Source organism: Perognathus longimembris, chromosome 22, assembly GCF_023159225.1.
Source record: "Perognathus longimembris pacificus isolate PPM17 chromosome 22, ASM2315922v1, whole genome shotgun sequence".
In the NCBI taxonomy this organism is placed as follows: domain Eukaryota; kingdom Metazoa; phylum Chordata; class Mammalia; order Rodentia; family Heteromyidae; genus Perognathus; species Perognathus longimembris.
Genome location: NC_063182.1, coordinates 26968049 through 26991226, shown reverse-complemented (window position 1 = coordinate 26991226; position 23178 = coordinate 26968049). Strand labels below are relative to the sequence as shown.

At 34.8% G+C, this 23178-nt stretch overlaps 1 pseudogene; it reads right to left on the bottom strand.

The window, feature by feature from the left end:
• Window positions 1-20732, bottom strand: part of LOC125339952 — an 85756-nt pseudogene extending 65024 nt beyond the window's left edge.
• Window positions 20733-23178: the final 2446 nt, after the last annotated feature.

Below are 23178 nucleotides of genomic sequence, written 5' to 3'. Positions count from 1 at the left end.
ATGAGATATGATTATTCCATTAGTGGTGATCAGTTCATTGGAATAGGATAATTGGGGGGGGGGGAATGTGGCCAAAAGAATTGTGTTGCACTGTATAATTTTTGTCATTAAGTAATTTGCAATGTGATTTGAAGGAAAAAAAAAACCAGCCATAATCTAACCCATATTAAGTTGTTAGAGCAGAAAGCCTCCGCAGTTTAGTGTCTCATCAGACCAGATAATGAGCAACATAGTTGTTCACACATCTAGCCCAGAAAACTTTCTCATACATTGTTTGAGGATCAGACCGTATTCATATATTTTGACTTTGCCTGGGATGACACAGTTACTGAAAATTTTTCAGCCTGTCCTTGTTGAGATGAATTATCTCAAGTTAAGTTGGAGATACTCATTGAGTGTTTCCGTAATGTTACTGTGTTGTCCCTTCCCATAACAGAGCATTTTCTGCAGCCTCTCAATTGCAGATTTGCACTAGTGAGCCTGAAGACAAATGGCCACACTACTTTTCCAAGTGGCCATTGTCAAGCCTGTGTATTACAGGAAAAGCGTGAGCTGTGAGGGTGGAGATCAACCTAGAGAGGATATTTAGTGAATGGATGTTTATTTAGATTAAATTTCTGTGAATTATTTGCTGACCCTAAACTACAGGCTCTGCCTTCCTTTTACCCTGTGGAATAGTGACTGCATGTATAGTATTGTCTCGTTGTTGGAGGTCCTGATACAATAAAGCCCACATATGGAGGTATTCTGGATGCTTCGAAAGCCATGTGTTTCTTAATATCATCATCTGAATTTCAATGACAGCAAAGTCAACAATCTGAATCCGCAAATCGACATTTAACCCAAGGCTTCCTTAGAGAATAGCAGCTTGTTAAAGGACTTATCACTCTTTAAAGGATAATAAATTTGTTATTTTTTTACCTGTATTACAACTTTCCACTTTATACTCGGAATTAACTTTCTCTCATCATTCCCATTAGTCATTTTTTAATTAAAAAAGAAAATGTCCAGAACTTACAGTGTTAGCATACTGATTACTGATTTTATCAGAAATTGACTTGGATACTTAAGAATATATTGCCATATTTCACTACTTTTTGACTATTTTTTTGTTATGTAAAAAAGAAAAGGACACCATTGTTCATGGCTGTAGCTGGCTATCATGTTAAAAAATGGAAAAATCTTTTGAATAATTTGTTGGAAGGAAAAATATGGCTTTTCCATATGGTGAGCCTGGAAGGATGGTGTGAGAGCTTGGCTTTGCCTGAGTCGTCACGGCTCGGGGTCTGAGGATGCCTCCCCAGAATGACAGCTTCCTACACAGAATGGATCTTTTGCATAGATCCTCTTTAAGTTCATGCCTGGCTAGATGTAGAAGAGAAATACATGTAGACATGGAAAATTATGTGTAAACACAGACAATTTGCTGACATAGCCACAAGGCATTATATATTAAAACAGATGATTTAATTGATTTTTACCTTTCTGGTGGTTATATAGATACTTTAGATCCCATTGAGAATAAATAAGTCTATCATCCTTCACTTCTGTGAAGTATGCTTTCTAAAACTTGTTTACTGTGTTAAGAGAGTGTTAGTGTGTATGTGAGACACAATTCAAAATTTAGGAAAACTACAAAGAATTTACAGGAAAATTGCTGGGATGATGTACCCCCAGCCCCTCAACACTGTCTTTGAACGTTTCTGCTCAACAATAGAGTTCAACTGCTTGAGCCATAGCTCCATGTCTGGCCTTTTGGTGATAAAGTGAAGATTAGATGATTACAGACGTTCGTGCCCAGTTGGGTCTTTAGAATTTTTCTGCATTGATCTGCATTTTCAGATCTCAACTTTCTGAGTAGCCATGATTACAGATATGCAAGAGCTACCAGCACTCCATAATTTAAAAACAGTGTTTATTTTGATTAAGTGGTTGTACAAATGGGTTTTAATTCCAGAAATCAGGTTAGGAGAACAATGCATCTTGACTAATGTCATACCTTCCATTGTTCTTATAAAAATTGTAACCCCATCTGTCAGCCAACATTCCTGCATTAGCTCACTGATATTTGACAGCAACATTTAAAGATTTTTCCATATATAAATGTAAGCAAGATCTCTATTGTTTTCATTTTATCGACTATTAGTGAGGTTCAGTATGTTTCAGGAAAATGGATGGAACCAGATTTCATAATATTGAGTAAGACAGAAGTCATAATTCCAAGTGAGATAAGCCAAACTCAGAAAGACAATATTACATGCTTTACCTCATATATGGAATTAAGGCCTAAACATAATGAAAACAATAATATAATCTTACTATGAAAGTTGAACTGTTAGTGAGAGAAGATACACTAGATGGAGGTGGGAGTGAAGCAGAGTAATGAGGATGAATAACATCAAAGTACATTATACTATGCCTGAAAATAGCATAATGAAACTCACTAAAAACTAGTAAGGAGAAGGGCTCTGGAGAAAGAATAGGAAAGGGTGATAGCTGGAATGAATTTGATCAAAATACAATGTATGCATGCATGGATTTAGAACAAGGAAACTCTTTGCACAAGTAGTATACTTGAATAAAGTTTTTTAAAAGTCATGATTGAATAGAGCTCAACTTTTCCCTTGCAGCATTTTTGTGCCTGGAGGGATAGGCTGTTAGAAAATGCATTCCCCCGTGCCTGACAAGCCATCCTTTACATCTTACCAGCCTGATAGCTACACTGATTTTGGTGAGTTGCATTTTTTTCATACTTATTTTTCAGTTAAATATTTTCATTCTTTGTTTTATATAGGCTCATTAAATTAATTAGATCTTACACAATTATTTTTTCATATTTGTTCTGGACTTTATATAGCATGGCATATTATAATAAATATTTCATTTATCAAATCTATCACCATTTCCTCTTGGATTTAGTGCCTTGTTACAAGAATGTTCTCATTCATCATAGCCAGTATTATCTTACTCATGATTTTAACGTTTTATTATTTTCTTACATTTCATCTTAATCAATTGAGCATTACTTTTATATGCTATGAGAAGAGTATCTAAATTGTGGGTGGTTTTAAATTAATAGCATGCTATCCAATTAGCTTACACATCTATTTACTGATGGATAAATAAATAAAATGTGGCATATATACACAATGGAGTACTATAAGCCATAAAGATGATAAAATTATATTGCTTGAAGAAAGAAAAACGGATGGATTGGAGATCATCATGTTAAGGGAAATAAACGAGACCTTTTAAATGTATATCTGCATGCATATCTGTGTTAGTATATAACACAACCTATTACAAGAGAATTATCATTCACCATGTTGGCAATATTCTTATTTTAATAATGGCTATATTTTATTTGAATAATGGCAAACTATGGCAAGAAGTCCAGATCTTACATGCAGGTGGTAAGAAAATTAATTATGCTGATTATAATTATATAGCATTAACATTTTTCTTTTTGATAATGCAGAAATTAGAAATATTTCAAAAAGTTCTACTCAATGCCATGAAGTAATAGTTGATCTTTCTTTTTAATTCCCTGCTTCATTGGAATCTTTGGTCTATGTCTTGGACTCTGATGTAAAACAATTTTAATTTGCACCTGTTCCCGTTATAAATAGCAAAGTATTTTATTTTTCTGGTACTCGTTTCTGAATCCAAATTGCCTTCCTGTGGGTGCTTTATTTTATTTTTTTATACTCTTTTGTTCTCCAATGCACAGTCCACATTCATTACTCATTAAAGAGAAATAAAGATTTTATTATTTCACCCAAAGTGTAGCAAGTAAACTTTAAAATGACATAGTAACAAATAATGCTGCGAGATTAAGGCTATGATAATCAGATGCAGTTGATGACAGAATTCATTCAGTGAAAGAAAAAATTCTAGGCTTCCCAGCTCAGATGAAATACATGTAAGAAATAAAATAATATATTTTATGAATGCTTACACAATTGTTTTGGATTTTAGTACAGAATATGTTCACTGATGAATAGACATATTCATGATTTAAATGGAGTATTTTAGTCTATTTTCAAAAATATTATTTTTGCTGGGCATCGGTGACTCATGTCTGTAATCCTAGCTACTCAGGAGGCTGAGATCTGAGGATCACAGTTCAAATCCAGACAGGGCAAGAAAGTCTAATTTATTTTATTTTATTTATTTATTTCTTCTTTAATGTCAAAGTGAAGTATAGAGGGTTTACAGTTTCATATGTAAGGCAAGTACAATTCTTTTTTCTTTTGGCAAGTACATTTCTTATCCAACTTGTTACCTCCTCCTTCATTTCCCCCCTCCCCCGTCTCCAGTTCCCTCTCCTCAATATGCCTTGTATGATTCGTTTACACCAATTGGTTTTGTAAGTATCACTATTGCAGTGGTTTGTCTTTTTAACCTTTGTCTCTTGATTTCTCTGCCGCTATCAGAAAAAATGATACTGTCCCATTCATAAGGAAATGGAAGGACTTGGAAAAAATCATACTAAGTGAAGTGAACCAGACCCAAAGAAGCATGAACTCTGGTTTCCCTCATACAGATACATATCTAGGACAGACATAGCAGAAGATCCCAATAGCTCAATAGTTATGTCCATGTGAACACATAAGATAATGCTAACCAAAATGAACTCCATGTTATGAAAATAAGTGGTATATCATTGTTGTAGTTAATTTCAACATGCCATGTGAAACCGTACCTTTTTTTCTCTCGTATTCCCTTACTGTGGTTTTTCTCCTGCTATTACTGTAACTGATCTTAGTACCCTGGATGCTGTATATACATGTACTGGAACTAGAGAAGGGAAAGGGGATACCAAAGACTCTTATCTTTAATTAACCGCAAGAAAACCGGAAATGGTGCTGTGGATCAAGTGGTAGAGTGCTAGCCTTGCGCTAAAGAGCTCAGGGACAGCGCCCAGGCCCACATTTCAAGCTCCACAATGGACAAAAATTATTGTTGTAGTAGTGAAAATACTTTACCTATAAAATTAAAATCATCTTCTCTTTTTGGATTCACAAGAGACCTAAATGGTAGAATGAAATATTTCACTGCAATTATCATTTATTTATATTTGAAGATTATGGGAAAGGATCAGAAGTTTTTTTGCCTGCTCTTTTAAAGCAGCTCTTTTTTAAAAAAAAATCATGTAATCAGAAATATTTTCTCCATTAAATTAAAATGAAATTTTATCCTTTTTTAGCTTTGTATCTTAGAGACAAGACTTGATCCACAGATCTTTCCCAGCTAGACTGCTAAAATACACTAGCCCACCTGACTCAGAGCATGCAATTTTTGGACTTGATTCTGATTTCTTTCTGGTCCATTCTTCATATGGGCATCTAATTTTCCTTTCTTGATATCTGGGTCTTTCATTTTCCTTGATTTTCTTGTTTATTTTACTTGAGGTCTTTCTTATGTGATAAGGCGTATCTTTTCAGTGTTGTCTGTATCTGAAAATGTTTTTATTTTTCAGCAATGTGAAAGGTTTGAGGCATAATAATTACATATTTGAAGTAACCTAGGAAAGTAGCAAGTACTTCTCCCCAAATAAAATTTATAAAAGGTGTAATGCAGCTTAGTGTAGAACACTTATCTAGTATACATGAGAATAAAAATATAAATGAAATTCATTTAAAATTAAACAAAGAACTTCCCTATGACCCAGCCATACCACTATTGGACATCTACCCAGATGATTACAAGTTAGGATATGGTATAAAGACACTTGTACATTCATGTTCCTTGCAGCAGGTTTCACAATAGCCAACTTCACAATAGGAAACAGCCCAGATGCCCTACAACAGATGTGTGGATCAATAAAATGTGGTCTATGCATACAATAGAATTTTACTCATCCATTAGAAAGGATAAGGTTATGCCAATAGCAGGGAAAAGGGTAGACCTAGAACAAATCATGGTAAGTGAAGTAAGTCAAGCTCAGAAGACAAACTGCACATGTTTCCTCTCATACATGGAAGCTAGATCTAAAATATAATTGGACATGATAACCTACAGGACTCTAGGCATTGATGGACCGTTAGACTAAAGGAGAATTCCCTTGTGGGAGGAACACAAAAGTGTAACTTCTCTGAACATTTATACTATTTGTTGAATCAATGTTTTTTTTCTGCTGTATGATTGTTGTTGATGGTAGTGGCTGTGGTATTTGTTTATGCTTTGGTTTTTTTTTTTTTAGGGAGGGCAAAGTGGCATACAGAAAGAGAAGGAGGAAGGGTGAACAAATGTAGTCATGAAATAAATGTAATGCTTTAAATACAGTGTTAAATGACTAAAGAATATATAACAATATAATAGATACGAATAGATTCTGGAGATAATATAAAGTATTAATACTATGTTTTTTCATCAAGAGAATTCAAGGCAATATCCCAAGATGACTGAGGTAGTTTTTAATTTAATATCCGTTTGTATTTGTTTAAATATTGGTCTTCTTTTACTGCTTTCCTTTGTTTGTATAATTTTTTTATTTACTAAGGGTCCTGGAGGGAAGATTGCTAGTTGTTTTTTGATATCTTTACTTTATGCAAAATTGTATACTTGAACTTCCATGACAATATGATCCTCAACTGTGGCCAGTCTCCTTCCCTTATGTATTGATTTATTAATTTATGAAACACATGTGCTTGTTTGCTCCAGAAATTTTTATGTGTATTTGTTGAGCTTGAACTTCTGCTAATATTCTCAATTCATACTGTCTCCATTTCATTTGGCAGATATATAGTTAGATGTTTCTTCTTGACCCTCTTTTCTCTCACTTTTGTGGCTCTGGCTAAGGTTTGTGCATTTGTCCAGCTTACCAATGCTCACATTTTATGCCGGAGATGCTAAATGAGTCTATCTTTATCAAAGGTGGAAGCTGAAACAAGTTCTACTTAAACTTGTATGCCAGTGATGCTAAAGAAAGAGGTCTCCATCTCTCGCAGTAACTACTATGATTTAGAGGTTACGATGACTCAGGCTATAGTTTCTCCTTGGTCTCTTGAGGGCCAAAGAGAATTAGCACACTCAGGCAGCTGGTCTTGATCGTCTCCCAGGAATCCAGTGTTCTCTGAAGTCCAAGTGCTTTCCGAGAACTTGATATTAACATGAGCTTTTCATTGGAATTTCTCCTGCTTATGTCAGGGAAATCCTCAGATCAGCTTATTCTAGTATGTCTCTAAGAAAGTGCTGGTCTCCTAAGCATCCAGTAGCCTATATACAAAACAATTCCTTAGAAACAACAAGTATATTTAAGTTAATACTGGAGGGGAAGAAGAGGGTAACAAGAAGCTTTGATCCAAAATTATTTACAATAACCTGTTAACGTCAAGTAAAATTTTATACAAAGGTTTTGTTTGTTTAGATGTCCCCTGGAAATCACCTGGCACACTGCAAGTGTTCAGTGAATGGTAGTTAGCATTATAAATAGAATAGTATACAATTTGTGCATTGTCTGTTTATTTATCAAAAATACCCTCACTAAAGGTTAAACTCCATGAAGGATTGGCTATAAGTATTTGTGACATTAATATTAAATCATTGAAGGGAAGATAAATTACCCAATGAAGATAAATATTTTTAGTGTGTCATATGGGCTTAGAAGACCATTGATTGGGTTTTTTTTTGAAGAACCAAATATTGAAAAATATATACAGCTCATTACTGAGTGAAAGTTCAAAAAATCATGAAAGTCCTAGGAGAGACTTTTTAAAAACCGCTTGTAATAATAAATGTATCCAAAGGCTACTCAGAAAAAAAGTCTCATAGCCCTTCTGCTTGATAAGAATAATAGCTAATTTGTTTATGTTCATCATTAACTGAGGAGGAACTTTCACAAACATATGAAGTTTTAAATGAATACCATCTTTTTAGTTATAGTAATTTCAACATCATCATTAAACTGAAATTAAACATTGGATTATACTTCAGTAATTTGTACTCACAAAATTTGTCAAAATGTATATAAAATGTTCAGTCTAATATTGTTTATTAAAGCAAAAACAGGAAATGAGATTGTGCATCTATAAGGACCTTCTGTAACTAATTGTGATCATTCCATATAAAATACGGAATCATTCCATATAAAGTACTCTAAAGTATGTTGAATGTTATACAACTATTAGTAAATGAAGTTATGCTGATAGACACTAATGCATAGTGACATTATAAAAGGCATCATAACAGATAGAGAATGCTCCTAATTTTCTACTGTTATTCATGATTGTACGGGTTTTGGAATCCGTATTAGGTAAATACTTTTCTGGGAAGGAGGAGGATATTGTATGATATATTGTATGAGATAAAGACTAAATTTCACATCTTTGTTATTCAATTTTTCACTGTGATCTTTTTGCCATTTTTCAAATGACTCCCTCCTCCCCAAAGTGTATTTGCTTGTTAGAGGAAAAGACTAGGCATTTTTGAACTTGGACATTACAAGTCCTTACAAAGATTTTCTTGATTGTTGGGCAGTTCTCAATATTGGATGTTCTCAATATTCATCACATTCTACCATTTGCTAGCTTGGCATTACCTAAGGGATTCCAGCACAAAGTTTCTTTTCACAAGTTTTCCTTTTCTCTGTATTAGTCCTTTAAATATTTTGTTGCTTTTGTGATTTCATTTGTACCCGTATTGAAAATATAGAGGGTACAATAAATGAAAGCAATTTTGTGGAACTTAGAATTGAGATATTTTTCCAATTTAATTATTCAACTATTTCCTTATTACAAGATGACCACTTTTCCTCATATACTTAGGATTTATGGAATTATCACAAAACACTTGTCTATTCAGGTTGATACTCATTCACTGTCTACATACTTGTGTAAGGTACAATCAAAAGATTATCAAGGGAACAAAAAAGATGGAATATACTTTCCCTAAGTAATTTTTAACATTTGTGATATTAATATAATCAAAGTGGAATAGAATTATTGTTGGAAATAATAAATAGCAAACTAATAATCAAAATAAGCAATTTATTGAGCTTTTCCTTTTTAAACATTTTTGGGGAGAGGGGAAAACACTGTATTGCTTGGCTAGCCTCCAACTTCTCAGCCTTAAGCCATCCTCCTGTTGATGAGGGGCTTGGGGTGGGGGAGGTATTCTTGGTTCTTATATTCCTACAGGAGATTTCAAGCAAGATATAAACCATAATGAAAGTAATAGCAAAGGTTGTTAACAGTGACATACTTGCTGTTTCATGCCCTACCATATTTCATGAGATAGTTCTTAGCATAACACCATGCTTTTGCAACCTACCTTTTGTGTTCTGATTTTTCTCTTATCTGTCTGTTTCCATTTAAGAGCAATCCTTTCATTTAAGGATGAAAAATTAATTACTTAAAATCATATTTTCCATTAAAGCTCTCTTTAATAACCTTTTTATATATCTTTATCTCTTACTTATTGGCTCTTTTTTACTTTTATTTTTAAGCAAAAATATATTTAAGAACAAAATGAAACAAAGTTCACTACTCCACAAATAGCTACAGATAATATTGAAACTTTACTATCACTTTGTATTTCCAAAAGATTCTTTTAGATATCCTCCCCCCCACTTTTGTCTTTACATAAGTCTGCATTACAGTATGTTACATTCCAATGGGGGTGGCTAAGTTCATAAGACTACCATCTAGCCTTGAACTGCAAAACTATCTTAGTGCAAGCCAAAAGAAGGCAGAACAAAGAAAACATGAACAGTCTAATCTTTGCATTTAATCTTGTAGTTTTAGTTCAGGATACAATAAGCAAATTGATAGGTATTTATTTGGCCTTTTTTGACACAGGAATTGGCATTGTTGTGCAAGTTTAACAAAATAAAAGTCCAGAATGACAGTAAGACTGAAAAAGATGTTCCCCACCCATATCCATATGAAATTAGAGAGCTTTTCCAGAATCAGAGAAAAATAAAATAACTTTCTCTTGCCTAAGGATTGACTCAAATCTCTTACCTTGGCGTGCCAAAACAAATCACTGAGTCTGAGGATCAGAAAGTTCTAGTCTCATCAAAGAAAGAATTGAGGCTGCTCATAGGAAAGACAAGCAGGAACAGATTTGTTAATGTAAAGAAGACTGAGAGCAAAGTAAGGTTACCCTTCAGATGGAAGCACAGTCTAGCTCAAGTAGGAGACCGACCTCAGGCTTTTATTGAAGTTTGTAAGCTTGAAGTAATCAGTGCTGGAAAACTGGCTTATATCTCCATAACTTTCAGAGGTTTCCTTTTATTTGTTGTCCTAAAATAGGAAATATCAGAAAGGAGAGTAGAAATCATTATGTTAGACACACATTACTTTAAAACAGTCCTTTTCTTTACTCAAGGTAATATCTTTTATTTATTTAATTCAAAGTAATTTTGAATTCCAAGGACTTTGTGCACACATATGGGAAATATAAAGAGTTTAACTGCTTAGGAGGTCAAAACCATTGATGCTGAGCACTATTAGTGTCACTACTGTCAGCCCTTACACTTCTCTAGTCTGCCAGGGCTCAGTGCTGCTTGCTTGTGACTTCTCACCACATGATTGAAACTGTGCTGGTTTTGGGGGTTCATTGTACATTAATATCAGGGGTGATGGTCTTGTGGAGATGGAAAACGATACATGTAGTGTCATCATTTAAACTAAGCTCTGTTCGTGCTGGGCAGAGGTGGTGGGGGTAGAAAAGGCTAGATTTCCTACTCCTCAAGGACATAAAAGACTGCCTCTAAATTTAATGAAGTTTTCTGGTTTCATTATGGTTAGTATCTCAACAACTCAGAGGACAATTTGAATAAGTGTTGTGAAAAAAAATGAACCAATTGTGTTGTTAGGAAAGAAATCTGCGCTAAAGTTGCTATTTCCATATTGCAGTCTGTATGTTCAGTGTGGGTTTTGGGGTTTCCTAAATGTCACAGTAACTTACTACCACAAGGCTATTTATGGTTTCAGAGAACTGGCAAGCAGACAGATGTAACTTTTATTTTTAGTCTTAGTCTTTTGAGGGACAGTTAACACACAACATTTTACTCTCCACTTCAACCTTAAAATATTGCTACTAATTGTTCATTATTTTTATTTTATTTGATTTTATTACTTGCTCCAAATAATGGGTTTAACTATGCTATACTTATGCAAGTATACAAGGTACTCAAAAGTTCTCTCTCTCTCTTTGGTTGGTCGTGGGGGCTTGAACTCAGGGCCTGGGCACTGTCCTGAGCTTATTTGCTCAAGGCTACCACTCAGCCACAGCTCCACTTCCAGCTTTCTGATATTAAATTCCTCTTTGGGCTGGCATCGATCTGTGATCCTTAGATCTCTGCTTCCTGAGTGGCTAGGATTACAGGTGTGAGCTACACTCACCAATGTCCATGTGCAGCATATGTTTTTGTCTATTATTTATTTATTAATCAGCACCCAGGCTGATTATATAATTTGGCTATTGTGAATAGCACATGAGAAAACAAGTGTGTTCAAGTCTTCCTACCCTATGCTGATTCAGATTGCTTCTGGTTTATTCTTAGGAGTGATATAGCAGAATCATATGTTAGTTCCAGTTTCATATTTTGGGAAACTACCACATTGATTTCCATAATTGTTGAACTAACATTTCTAAAAATGGTTCCCTCCCACTTCCACTTCATTGTCTGCACTTTTGTTTCCAATGGCAATTCTGATTGTGGTGAGATGGAATCTCAGTGTCATTCTGATTTGCTTTTTATTTCTAATAGGTAAAGATGTTGACCTTTTCCTTTTAATGAATTTATTAGTCCTTCCTTCAAAAACTCTGTTCAGTTTATTTTCCCACTAATTTGTATTTGTTCTTTCTTTGTTTTTTATTTTAGTTCTTTATATATTCTAGATATTGATATCTTATTACATGCAAAGCTGGCATGATTTTTCTCTCATTCTGCTAATATCTCCATTGTAGTAATAGCTTACTTTGATCTACAGAAGCTTTGTGATTTGATGTAACCCTCTTTGTCCATTTTATTATTTCCTGAATTATTGAAATCCTACTCAAGAACTTATTGCCTATGCCTTGAATTTTTTTTTCAGTTGTTCTCAAGTATTTCAGAGTTTCAGGTCACACATTAAGAACTTACCGATTTTGAGTTGTGTTTGTGAAAGCTCAGAGATAAGGATCTAGTTCAGCCTTCTACATGTGAATCCATTTTCCCCAGTACCACTTGTTGAAGAGTCTTCCTTTTCTCTGTGTTTTTGTCCATTTTGTTGACCACAACGTAGCTATATTTGTGTGGATTTATTTCTGGCCTTCTATTGTATCCCACTTTTTATATATCTGTTTCTATGCTAGAACTATGCTTTGGGTGTTATGTCTCTATAGTACAATGCGATTGACTACCGCATTGCTATTTTCACGAGGACTGATTTTGATTATTTACAGTCTTTTATGTTGAAACCATATGAACTTTGGGATTGCTACCTCAATTTCTGTTAAGAATGTCATTAGAATTTTAAATACATCACAATATTATTTGTCAGTATATGATCATGGGAGGAGCATCATTTTTTAAACCATTCTATGCTACTCTTTGTAGGGCATTTCACTGAGTTTGTTTGTTATATTTTATTTCTTTTGAGGTTAGTTGGTATAAGACTTTTACCTTGATTTCCTTCTCTTCTCAGAATGCTTATTATTGTTGTATAGGTTAGATATGCTATTGACTTTGACATTCTTTTACTTTGCTAAAAGTTTTGCTAAAAGAATTTTCAGATTCGTCTTTTAAATGTCTATAAAGATACAATTTGACTTCTTCCTTTCTTATTTATAGCCTTTTTATTTCTTTTGCTTGCTGATTTGTTCTAGCTAAGAATTGGAGCATTATGTTGAATAAGAATGGAGGAAGCATAAATTCTTGTTTTATTCCTTATTTTAGGGAAAAAAAACTTTTAATTTTTCCATGTTTAGTTATAGGGTTTTTATATACAGCCTTTATTATGTTGAGCTATGTCCTCCTATTCCTTGTTTCTTCAGAGATGTTATTATGAATAAATGATTTTGTCAAAGGGTATTTTTCTGCATCTATTATTGGGTATCTTTGGTCTTTATTCTATAAATACAGTATTTTAATATTTTTTCTAATAATGTGTAACATTAATTTTTGTATGGTAAATCATGTTTGCTTGGAATAAAAACATATTCAGGGTATATGGTACTTCAATGTGTTGTTTAATTTCAGCTTTAACTTAAATATTTTGTGATAAGTTTAACTCTTCATCAAGAAAGTTTTTCTTTTTCTTTTTATTGTGTTTTATTGATTTTTTGGTATTAAGCTAATGCTGGACTCATAGAATGAGTTCGCTAGTTTTCATTCTCTTTCTATTCTATGTAATGTTTGTGGAACATTGATGTTATGGAGATATATAATTACCTTTTGCTATTAAAATGTTAAGAAACAAAAATCATTCTCTTGGATCTTATGCTCTCTTTGATTAAAGTGATTCTTGGGGTTTTTAGCTCATTTTTCAATGATAGACATTTATACAAGATTAATGACAACAAAGTTTTCCAGTACCTGTCAACTAGGGTCACCTCTGGTTTGGTGACTTTTTCCATTCCAACACTCTTAACTTACCTGACAGTCAAGTCTGTACTTCAGGAAATCTACAAATTATGACATGTCATTGATGTTTAAGTTTCATTTAAATGGCTGAAAATTACAAATGTTAGCTTTTCAAGTGCCAAGTTCCTATTGTAAATCTACCTAATCATTTTCCTGGATCAAAAAAATATGCATTTCAACCTGGAGAGTAATGAAATACTTTAATATATAATTCATGAAGCAAAGAAAATATGTTATCGACGATTACTTCCTATTTTACTCATTAAAGTTCATTTATCCATATTTTAATTATCCATATTAACAGGTGAGGATATATGATAATTAAAAGATAGCACAAATATTTGAATTTTTAAAGATATTCAATGTAAGAAAACCTGAGGCAAAAGAAAAATATTGTTTTAGAAATGCAAGCAGAAGAATGGTTGGCTTCAGTTCCACATATGGATCAATATGTTACATTGATGAATTTGAGAAAGGAAATGTGTGATTATTCCTAAAAGATAAAAAAAAACTACTTTTAGAATATTTACTTATTGTTGGCTCTGCTGTAAGACTGTGAAAAGGAAAAATATGTAAGGTTTCCGTCTGCTTCAATGGTGAGAAACCCTGCTTTAAAATTATAAATAAATATTACCAAAGGACTCGGGCTCATTGAAAAAGAAACTGCTTTAAATATTCTGAATGCACAAGGAGCTTAAATTAGATAACATGTGAATTATTTACAGGCGCATATGCTAATTAGTTTGTAACACTAGAAAAAATTTAAAATTCTGCTTTTTCCCAATATACCTAACAAGAACATGCTTATTTAAAATTTAAAAAAATTCAAGCAGTGTAGACATATGCAAAATTTATTATATAGGCACTTCCTCTTTAAGATTCTTGCTTGTGCTTTAATAGGTAAGATGAATGAAATTGAATATCTCATCATGTCAAGAGATTGCATTTAAACTAGTTGCTGGGTTTTGCTAATTTTCACTCCCAAAGAGTACAACTATACAAAAAGTTCTGTATAGTGATAGGTCCTACCTTCTTTACCATTACATTTAAATTCCTCCAACTTTTTTTCTTTTTCTTTTTAATTATCTTTATGTTGTCTTAAAAAAACAACAACACCCTGTCATTTCTATCAATTGCATTGCGTAAAAGTTCCAACTTTAGCCCGGTGCCATGCCTCTTGATTATTCTGCTAAGACAATATTAGCAAGAACAGATATGGAAAGGAAAAAAAGAACTGCTTTGGGGTAAAGAAAGCTTTTTGAAATGTAGGGTTTAATTTTAACTGGTTTTTCCAAGATGGAATTAAATCTCAGAATGCACACTTCAGATGGTTCAAGAAATAGAAGAGAGTATAGTTGTATTTTGAGATTACTTGTATACTGTTAATCTCATTTCAGTCTTTTAATGGCCACTTTACGTAAATACATCTTACCCTACTCAAGCTATCCCCTGAACGAGCAGATTTTGAACCTAAGCTCAGTCAATCTGAGCAGACGAGCAGGGCCTGCTGTGTTAGGGATAAATATGGGAACAGCCTACCTGCCTTGTATACTTGCCAGATTTCTGGCTGATGGAGTACCCTTCTGCAGAAATAGATTTTGCCTTGTTGAGACAGTTGTATAATTTTGTGTCCATTGTTATGACTCCATTGGATCTTGGAGAGCATAATATAACAATAGTTGTTGACATTTAAAAAAGTAATGTATACAATGCATCTTGTTCATTGTTACCGCTTTCAGCGTTTTACCCCACTTTGACCCACTCTTTCCTTTACTTTTCTTCATTTTGTAATATATAAAATGAATTCTTGACTGCATTCTTTACACTTCTCTTCATCCATCTACCCCTCTCCTCTTGGCAGCCATGACTTCTTGCAAGTAATCAGTTCCTGGTGCTTATTTTGTTGGGCCTTAACTTTGTCTTTCTAAAGAACTACATTATTTGAGGTCTTCCTAGAATCTACCTTATTTCATTTATTACCACTTCCATTTATACATTATTACCACTTCCGTACCATCCAACATGTTTACTTATAGATTTATAAGTAAATTCAGTTCTAAATATTCTCTTTGATTTAGCTTGAAAATCATGTATGTGAATGCTTCTTCTTTGTTTTTTTTTTTAAACATAAGCTTTATTGTTCTAGACTTCAGAATTGTACTTGGGAACAGGTTTTTGGTATCTCTGCTTTATTAGCTGACTGACATGTTAAGTTCTGACTTTTAGCAAGCCTTTTCTTAATGGCTCAGGAACAAAAAGAAGTATAAAGTAGCACGACAAAATGATTGCTATGGTCATTTCTACAGCCTTCTCTAGAGCATAAGAACTTACCATATGCACGTGACTAAGGAAAGTTAGTTTGCTGAAACACATGTCTGGGTTTAATAGTTCTTTTAATTCACAAGTTCTCAAATCCCAAACAGCCTTTAATCTTTTCTACCACAGTAACATAGTGTCACAAGCTGACACACAGTTGGTGATTTGAGCTACAAGTGAATATAGTATGTGATAACATCAGGTTATTAAATTGTAAACAAAAGTAGTTTTCTCATAGGACTGAAATGAATTACTACTGCCTCTATGTTTTAAAAAAATCCTAAAATAATTGAAGTGAATATTGTGCATATTGAAGTGAATTATGTGCATATTGTAATTAACAAGAGTAATTTTATAAAGCCAGACAAATTAATGGATGAATCTTGTGCCTCTTACACAACAGATATGGAAGGGAAAATTTAAAACACGATTAAGCATCAAGTTTCCTATCCTATTTTGAGAGAAATGAAGAAGTACACATGTTCCTATATTATCAATGTTTTCTCTCTCTTCCTCCTTTCTTCTATCCCTTCCTCCATCTATCCATTCTTTTCCTCCCTCTATCCCTAACTTAGCCCCAAATGCCAGTTTTTCTGGACTCAAAACACTAATACAAGGATTGAATTACGCTGAAATAATTTCATAACGCTATGCTCATAGGGCTTGCCTAGATGTTGTAAAAGAAAAACTGTGTCTAGAAACCTCTTCTTTTAACTTAATTTTTCCACATCAATTTAAGAAATTCAGTGACAGGATTTGGTGAACCTAAGTCAGGCCTTCCTGTCAGCACCGATAGGAACAAAGTACCTTTCTGCTATATAATTTTATTTTGACAGCCAGAAATAGCTTAAAAAAGACAAATGATGCTGTTGTTTATATATCTCCAGAAGGAACAGTTTAATATTAATTACATTAACTCCACCAATAGGTCTAGCAAATGTTCTCAAATAACCAAAATGGATGTAACTAAATAAACCAATTTGGAAGCCAATTTAATTGATTATCTGAATATCTTTTTCAGTTAATTATTGTTTATGTGACCTACTTGAGGCAGAACTGCATCAGTCTACACCTTTCTGAGTTGTTTTTGTAATAATTTTATGATCAAGGAAGATGATAACAGCAACCTGGCCTTAATATTTTTTAACATAAATTAACGTCTTCCATGCAGAGTTTGAACAGAAGTAGGACTGACTTAACTGAGAGGTGGTTAGGTACAAGGAGCTTCTCAAAGAAAATTTACTCTTGTGAGCACTTAACATGTTTCAGTGCTGCCTCTGCTTTACATTGTTCTTAGTACATGAAGTTAAGTGAAGTCATGTGTAAGTCATGACAACAAAATGCCCCTACATTTTACACTATTAGCCATCATAGAAATTCTGCAGAGAAAACCAAGAGGTACAAAGCATGTCATTTTTAGAACAAAAGTAAAATATTCATATTGTAAGATTTTACTGTCAACATTAAGTTTGAATCAAGGCAGAGTTACTGTCCAAAAAGAGAAGGGACAATCAGTACCACGGGAGGAGAGACCAAAAGAGATGAAATCCCTTTGACTTTCTGGACCAGTCCATCAACTCTTCCCATAGAAATGTGGTAGCTGAAATACTTGTCTTATGTCTTTCCAAACATATGCCTCTGAACTCTGTGTGAAAATGCTATTGAAGATTTTGCTTATTAGATTTTAGCCCAAAATTGGTGTTCTTAATTCTCATGATAAATTCCTTCAATCACTTTGTTGTTATCTTTAATGTAGATCATAAAATTAACGTGCTTTTGATTTATCTTTTATATTTCCAAATGTTTTCTTTACATCTATGCTTTTCACTTATGTGTAAGGGCATAATTTGGGAGGAATTTTGAATTTGAATGGTATAAATGCATAAATGGAGAGAAATGAATTTTAGAGTGCTTGTTTTATTTAATAATAAGGGAGGGGGTAAGATACCTTTAAAACATACTAATATAATAATTCTGGTAAGAATTGCTTTAAAATTTTTAATTTTGAACATTTGCATTTCTTTTATTATTTAATTATTGATTCTTTAATTGTTTCTGTTTGACTACTTCCAAATGTCATAGAATGAGGTTAAAGGTTATGATACATAAGTGACCCAACACTTCCAAATAGAACTGTGTTCTGTCATCTCTGTCATAATCCAGCACGGTATCATTCCTCACCATTGAGAAGATAGTACTGACTGTATTTGCATTCAAGAATTTGAGCATTAACTCATGAAAATTAAGATAGGAGTTTTGATTTTTATGGGAAGCAAGTACTTTCACTAGTTTGATAACCTGAAAAATGTAGAACGCTGTGCTTCTAATAGCTGACAAAAAATATATGCAGCCCGTAATTTTCATTTATTGAAAATGTAATGTTTTATTGAATTTTTTACAATTATTACATTGACTGAATGGCAAATAGATAATCTGGAAATATTTCTAGAGTTTTGTAAGATAATTTATTAACTATTTGTTGTTCAATGCTTAGAAAACGATGCCAAAATATACATTAGCCAAAATATACATTAATTTTTAGGTTTAATTTGTGTAATTATTCTTAATTAAAATATGTTAAGTAATTTCAACAATTTTAAGTGTATATACTGTGAATGGCTTTTAAAGATTTTGTAATATTTTATGATTTTCATTTCAACGATGTGATAACATTTATGATGATGAATTGATTACATAAGTTTAGAATTTTATTCAGCATGTCTAACTCCAGGAAAGTTAAAATGCAGCCAGCACGCCTCCTTGAGAACCTGGGAGCTAGCCAGTAGACACATATTTTGTGCATACAAATGAGTGAGGTTTTGGCAATGTCAGATAGAAGGTCCGACTTTTACAGAGTCTCTGCTAGAATGCTTTTCTTGAGCAGACGCCATCTAAACACATGAATTGCAACACATATGCAATTAATTCCTAGCTACGTTTGAGCCTGGAAAACCATTGCCATATTTTAGCTCTTGATAACGTTTTGGATAATCTTTCTTGTTTGTATTATTTTAGCAGTACTGGTTATTGAACCCTGAGCCAAACACTTGCTGGGCCAGTACTTTACTACTGGAGCATTTCCCCAATCCTTTTACTTTCTCCCCACTCTCCTCAGACAGGCTCTCATGCACTTGCCTGGTCTGGCCTTGAGCAGGTATCTGCCTGTTTCTGTCTGCTGAGTAATTGGGATTACTGATATGTACCTCTCTATATAGCCTGAGAGTGTACATTTTAACATGGTAACAGAAGCTGTCTAATACATGTTTGAAAATGATAATCATGAAGAAGATAATATAATACCTTTAATTCATAACTATGAGAAATTTAAGAAACAATATACATTTTAAGATTTGGATTTTTTCCTCTTTTCGATCACATTCTCTTCCTCTGGCCTAAAATGTAATAGACAACTTATTTTTTTATTATCTTAGTTTAATCTTTTCTTTTGCTTTCTTCTTTCTTTCATTATTTTCTTCTTCTTTTTCCTTTTAATACTGGGGTTTAAACTCAAGACCTTAAGTTTGCTAGGCAGGTACTGTAGCACTTAAGTTACTTTGTTGCTTTACGTACTTTTCAGATAAGTCTCTCACTTTTTGCCTTGGACCCAGCCTTAGGCTGTAGTCTTCCTAGCATCTCCTCCTATGTATCTGGAATTACAGTATAAACCACCACCTAAATTAATTGTTGGCATGGTATCTCACTAATGTTTTGCCTGAACTGCCATTCTCCTGATCTTTGCTTTTTGAGAGGCAAGTAGTACCATACCTGGCCCTATTAATTTCTCTTCCCCTCCCCTCCCTTCCCCTCCTCTCCCATTCCTTTCCTTCTTTCTTTTCCTTTCTTTCTTATCATGGGGCTTGAACTCAGGGCTTTGGCGCAGTCCCTAACCTTTTTTAACTCTAGATTAGTACACTATCGCTTTGAGCCATAGAACCACTTCTCGTTTTCTGGTGGTTAATTCAAGATAAGAGTCTCATGAATTTTCCTGCCCATGCTGGCTTTAAATAGTGATTCTTAGGTTTCAGCTTCCTAAATAGCTAGGATTACATGTGTGAGCCACCAGCACCTGGCTCTAATTTTCTCTTTGAAGCCATAGCTTGTTATGAAAAAGAAGAATGACAATCTTTTTTGTAAAAAATAGGTGGTGTTTTCCTTTTCCAAAAAATAGATTTATAGTCATAAATCATTGCTGCTTCAGATTACATGTTATGATTTCCTATCTTTTAGGCAGAAGATAAGTCATCTTTTATTGTTCGTTTTTTCTCTCAGCATAAGTAATTTATTCATATCAAGGATATATAAAGAAAACGGGGTCTCATTTTACATGACTTTTAATAGAGATTTCCTTAATTGTTGACTATATCCTTGAGTCATGATGCCAACAGTTCTCCTATTTAAACTATGGCTCTCTCTTGCTCTTTCTCTCTCTCTCTCCCCCTTCCCATCTCTTTCTCTTCTATGAGAACTAGAAAAACCGCATAAAATCTTTTTTTCCAGCTTTATTTATTGATTGCAAATAAAATTCACCAAGTGTGAAGCTGAAAAGTTCACTGCAGGGAATTGGGCAAGGGAGGCCATCAGAATGCCGTGTGTGACAGATTCCACACCAAGAGGGACCTAAGGCAGGGCTGCAGTGCAAGCAGGCTGGTGTAGCTGAAGTCTCTGGACAAAGCACCCAGCCCCTTTCCTGCCACCCGCTCATCAGAAGCACACTGGCTTTCTGACCTGACTTAGGCAGAGGGCAACACAGGAATTCCGAAAACTGACGTTCTAGAAGCAGCTCCACGGCTAACAAGTCATACAACTTGGAACAGGAGTTTGAATTCCAACCAACCTCCATGATGATCTTTATCCTTCAGTATGTACTCAAAGGCTGGGTGCCAGTGGCTCACACCTGTAATCCTAGCTACTCAGGAGGCGGAGACTTGAGGATCATAGTTTGAAACCACCCTGGACAGAAAAGTCCATGAAACTCTTATCTCTAATTAACCACCAAAAGCCAAAAGTTGAACTATGGCTCAAGTGGAAAAGCACCAGCTCTGAATTTAAGACCCTGTGCCACAAAAAATAATAATTAAAAAAAATCATAAAACCAAAATTAACATCAGCATTATGCATAACTCCATAATGCTTCCATAGACAAAGTGAGGGTGCCAGGTACCCCAGGAAGAGCAGGCACCCCAGGAAGAGATGGGCATGAAGGGACAGCCTGCCGTCAACCCAAAATATCTTTTGGGTCTCTCTCTACAGACCATCCACAAAGTACATTTTCCAGATTCTTGCAACAAAAATGGATTGAGAAGTAGCAAAATAGAAGAGCATTTTTAACTCCCAGGTGAAAACTACAAAGACATGGAGCAAAGGACCATAGACCTGAGCAATCATTTGCATACTGCTGCATGATTTGCATACTACAGGAGGCAGGCTGTCCCAGAACTGCCTTCCCAAGTGTTCTTGCTCACCAATGCCATCCCTGAGGTGGCTCAAAAGTCTACAAAAGGAGGTATGTGTGACATCCACAGAAACTGGAATAACATCATTTTGCAAAGTGAAGACAGAAGACAAACACCTTTGTTGAATTTCTCCTCCTGAAGCCCCTAGCAGCAAGCTCACAGGAAACCCTTAATGACAGAATAGAGGTTTCTACTAAGTGATTTCCAGTCATAGCAGGTAGTGATTGAAGAAGAGAGTAATTGTGACCTCAATTTACACGAATGACAATAAAGTCTTGAAGTAGTTATCATCTAGAAGACTCTTTGAGATGTCATTTGAAAAGCATAGAATCTGCATTCATTTTCGCTGCTTTTAACAAATTACCACAAATTTAGCACAAGCAAATAAATTCATCATCTCAGTTTCCATGCATCCAGACACCAGATCTGGGTCCCTGGGTCCTCTGTCCAGGGTCTAAGCAGGTTGAAGTCTGGATGTCAGCTAGGGTTGAGATTTTAGATCTGACTGAAAGCAGGCAGAATTCCAGTGTGTACAGTTATAGAACTGAGGAGCTCAGCGGAAGCAGGCATCCAGTTTCCTGCTCTGTGGTCCTCTCCAAAACATGGAAGTCCACTTTTTCAAAGCTAGAAGACTGGCAACTTCTTTTTGATCTCTAGGCTCTCTTGTAAAGGGTACAGACCGTCCTCAGGCACTTTCATTCTGACTAAATATCAACTGGTCAGTGAGTGACCTTAACAGCACCTGCAGACTTCCAGAACTCTGCCAAGCAGTATAACAATCACAGGAACAGTAACCCACTGTGTTCTTGGTGGAGCAGCAAAGAACAGGTTCAGCCCACAGTAAGCTGCAGATGTGGTTATTAGGAGTTATTTTAGAATCCTTCCTATCTCAGGATCACTCTTCACATTGTTTTATATTGTTTGCTTTACTTACATTGGTCTCACTCGGTAGGATTTCCCACTCTCATTAGGAGAAACAGTCTGGTTAGTATTTTGTCATTATTGCTATGAAATTGGGAACAGAGATCATGGGATTTTCTAAAAATTAGTTCTGCCAGTCCTGGGGTTTGAACTCAGGGCCTGGGCACTGTCCCTTAGCTTTTTTTTTTTCTCAAGGAAGCACTTTTCCACTTGATCCACAGCTCCACTTCTAGCTTTTGGATGGTTAAAGATGTCTCCCGACTTTCCTGCCCAGGCTGGCTTCAAATCAAAATCCTCCAATCTCACCTTCCGAATGGCTAAGATTACAGACATAAACCATCACTGCCCAGTGGAAAATCTTTATCTTCATACCTGAATGACTACTACTGACTCACATGGGGAAGAAAAAAAGGTGAGCAGCTACAATATATTTTACAATCAACTTAAACCCTCAACAGGTGACACGAGATGACCTCCGAGATGCTCACATGCCACTGAGGTTTTCTGTTCAACCACCCCCAGGCCACAGCAGTTTTTGTGCAAAGGGAAATCTCCACAAAACATCGTAGCCCTCAACACACTGCAACACAGGCAGCACCAACCATCCAACTGATACGGTGCTCCTCGTTACAGAGAAAAACCAACTGTTTCTCTCCTCCCCAACTTGGCTTTACCAAAGTCCTGGAACCAACATCGTCAGTCCTCTAGCCCTTTCCAACTATCTCAAGGAAGGATTCAGGCTTGTGCTCTACCATTGGAGCGACAGCTCCACTTTCTTGCTTTTTGGTGGGTAACTGGAGATAAGGGTCTCACAGACATTCCTCCTTCCAACCTGAACTCAGATCTCAGCCTCCTGAGTAGCTAAGATTACGTGTGTGAGCCACAAGTGCCTGGCTATGGACTCAGCTGCAG